At 44.7% G+C, this 3,281-nt stretch overlaps 2 long non-coding RNA genes across 3 annotated transcripts; both read left to right on the top strand.

Moving 5' to 3' along the window:
- The first annotated feature begins 1,247 nt into the window (after positions 1-1,247).
- On the top strand, positions 1,248-2,242 carry LOC311114508. 2 transcript variants are annotated; one of them, XR_014611121.1, is made up of 3 exons: positions 1,248-1,844; positions 1,936-2,096; positions 2,143-2,242. It is a non-coding gene; the product is annotated as an uncharacterized lncRNA (long non-coding RNA). The 2 variants fall into 2 exon arrangements; XR_014611122.1 differs by having other exon boundaries at positions 1,248-1,867.
- Positions 2,243-2,268: 26 nt separating this feature from the next.
- On the top strand, positions 2,269-2,801 carry LOC311114509. The gene is made up of 3 exons (XR_014611123.1): positions 2,269-2,325; positions 2,372-2,694; positions 2,786-2,801. It is a non-coding gene; the product is annotated as an uncharacterized lncRNA (long non-coding RNA).
- The last annotated feature ends 480 nt before the right edge of the window (positions 2,802-3,281 follow it).

Raw genomic sequence — 3,281 nt, 5'->3', positions numbered from 1 at the left:
CTCTCCTCTCCTCTCCTCTCCTCTCTCCTCTCCTCTCCTCTCCTCTCCTCTCCTCTCTCTCACTCCTCTCCTCTCTTCTCTTCTCTTCTCTTCTCCTCTCCCTCACTCCTCTTCTCTCATCTCTTCTCCTTTCCTCTCTCTACTCTCCCTCCTCTCCTCTCTCTCCTCTCTCCTCTCCTTCTCTCCCTCTTCTCCTTTCCTCTCCCTCTACTCTCCCTCCTCTCCTCTCTCTCCTCTCCTCTCTCTCCTCCCTCCTCTCCTCTTTCTCCTCCCTCCCTCCCTCCCTCCCTCCCTCCCTCTCATCTCCTCTCCTGCTTTAAAGAAAGGAAACAGGGAACTACCTAAGAATCTCCCCCTGAAGGCCTACAAGTATCTCTCCAGAGAGACAGACAGATAGCGGCATCAGAGTACAGCAGAAGCTAGGAGGACTTTGAATACCCTATTAGGAGAATGAATGAATGGCACGGAGCTTCTTTCCAACAGTGCTTCTCACACACACGCACCCACTCGCACACACAAATGCACGCATGAACGCACACACACACACACACAGAATAAATATTATCATTTCATTACCACAGTGAATTATTGTAATGTTTGTTTATGTGTCAATTAATCCCATAAGGGATGGTTTGCCATTGGCAATTTGACACACCAAAAAAATATCATTCATTCAGTCATTCACAGGGCGTAAAGGCGTAGTACCCCTGTCTGCCAAGCCACTCTGGACTGTCACTGACACACATTACTGCTACTGACACATGGAACGATAGAGAGAGAGAGAGAGAGAGAGAGAGAGAGAGAGAGAGAGAGAGAGAGAGAGAGAGAGAGAGAGAGAGAGAGAGAGAGATGGGGGAGAGAAAAGCAATGAGAGAAATTAGGACACAATTATAATAAAAAATAAATAAATCATTAAAAACAGGCATTGGTAACCTTTATCCTTTCTCCTGACATGTTGAGGGGTCCTAATCCTAACCAAATAGTATAATTAATTATATTCTAAATGAATTTTCATTAGATTTGTGTCCTAACATTCTCTCTCTGTTTAAGAGGTCTGACAAATAATATTGTAACAATGTAAAATCTATGAACAGCATTTATGTTCTTACTCCCTCATCATCAACATGTCAATGATCTACCAATAGACATGTTGTTGTGGGGTCCAAAGCTGAGAAGTTGGGTGATTCTGTGAACTATTTACAATAATTATTACAACTACTCCTTTCTTACAGGTCAGTATGTCCAGGTGTTACAGGACAGTATGTCCAGGTGTTACAGGTCAGTAAGTCAAGGTGTTACAGGACAGTAAGTCCAGGTGTTACAGGTCAGTAAGTCAAGGTGTTACAGGACAGTAAGTCCAGGTGTTACAGGTCAGTAAGTCAAGGTGTTACAGGTCAGTAAGTCAAGGTGTTACAGGTCAGTAAGTCAAGGTGTTACAGGTCAGTAAGTCAAGGTGTTACAGGACAGTAAGTCCAGGTGTTACAGGACAATATGTTCAGGTGTTACAGGTCAGTAAGTTCAGGTGTTACAGGTCAGTAAGTCCAGGTGTTACAGGTCAGTAAGTCCAGGTGTTACAGGACAGTAAGTCCAGGTGTTACAGGTCAGTAAGTCCAGGTGTTACAGGTCAGTATGTTCAGGTGTTACAGGTCAGTAAGTCCAGGTGTTACAGGTCAGTAAGTCAAGGTGTTACAGGTCAGTAAGTCAAGGTGTTACAGGTCAGTAAGTCAAGGTGTTACAGGTCAGTAAGTCCAGGTGTTACAGGACAGTAAGTCCAGGTGTTACAGGTCAGTAAGTCAAGGTGTTACAGGTCAGTAAGTCAAGGTGTTACAGGTCAGTAAGTCCAGGTGTTACAGGACAGTAAGTCAAGGTGTTACAGGACAGTAATTCCAGGTGTTACAGGACAGTATGTCCAGGTGTTACAGACAATATGTTCAGGTGTTACAGGTCAGTAAGTCCAGGTGTTACAGGTCAGTAAGTCAAGGTGTTACAGGTCAGTATGTCCAGGTGTTACAGGTCAGTAAGTCCAGGTGTTACAGGTCAGTAATTCAAGGTGTTACAGGTCAGTATGTCCAGGTGTTACAGGTCAGTAAGTCCAGGTGGTACAGGTCAGTAAGTCAGGTGTTACAGGTTCAGTAAGTCAAGGTGTTACAGGTCAGTAAGTCAAGGTGTTACAGGTCAGTAAGTCAAGGTGTTACAGGTCAGTAAGTCAAGGTGTTACAGGTCAGTAAGTCCAGGTGTTACAGGTCAGTATTCCAGGTGTTTCAGGACAGTAAGTCCAGGTGTTACAGGACAGTAAGTCCAGGTGTTACAGGTCAGTAAGTCAAGGTGTTACAGGACAGTAAGTCCAGGTGTTACAGGACACTAAGTCCAGGTGTTACAGGTCAGTAAGTCCAGGTGTTACAGGTCAGTAAGTCAAGGAGTTACAGGTCAGTAAGTCAAGGTGTTACAGGACAGTAATTCCAGGTGTTACAGGACAGTAAGTCCAGGTGTTACAGGTCAGTATGTCCAGGTGTTACAGGTCAGTAAGTCCAGGTGTTACAGGTCAGTAAGTCCAGGTGTTACAGGTCAGTAAGTCCAGGTGTTACAGGTCAGTATGGTCAAGGTGTTACAGGTCAGTAAGTCCAGGTGTTACAGGTCAGTATGTTCAGGTGTTACAGGTCAGTAAGTCCAGGTGTTACAGGTCAGTAAGTCCAGGTTACAGGGTCAGTAAGTCCAGGTGTTACAGGTCAGTATGTCCAGGTGTTACAGGTCAGTATGTCCAGGTGTTACAGGTCAGTAAGTCCAGGTGTTACAGGTCAGTAAGTCAAGGGTGTTACCGGTCAGTAAGTCAAGGTGTTACAGGTCAGTATGTAAGGTTATAGGTTATCAGTTCTGAACCAAAATGGCACCCTATTCCTTTCATAGTGCACTACTTTTGATCAGAGCCCTGGGCCATTTGGAAGTAACCATGGTCCTATATGCAAAATCATATACGTTTATAAAAAATCTCTACATGTTATTTAACTTCAACAATTGAAGAATAAGGTCCCTATCAGTCTCCGTCAGTCAGAAGTTCAGAACTACGTACGTCACATAATCACAGGCCAACAGTTAACATTTACAGATGTCTTAGATAACAGCTGGTCGTGTTGTAGTGGGAAAGGAGGGAGAGAGAGAGAGAGAGAGAGAGAGAGAGAGAGAGAGAGAGAGAGAGAGAGAGAGAGAGAGAGAGAGAGAGAGAGAGAGAGAGAGAGAGAGAGAGGGAGAGAGCGAGGGAGGGAGAGAGAGAGAGAGAGAGAGAG

This window comes from Coregonus lavaretus, assembly GCF_964263955.1.
Source record: "Coregonus lavaretus genome assembly, contig: HAP1_SCAFFOLD_3290, whole genome shotgun sequence".
Taxonomy (NCBI): Eukaryota; Metazoa; Chordata; class Actinopteri; order Salmoniformes; family Salmonidae; genus Coregonus; species Coregonus lavaretus.
The sequence above is the reverse complement of the archived record's forward strand: the minus strand, read 5'-3'. Positions and strand labels throughout refer to the sequence as shown.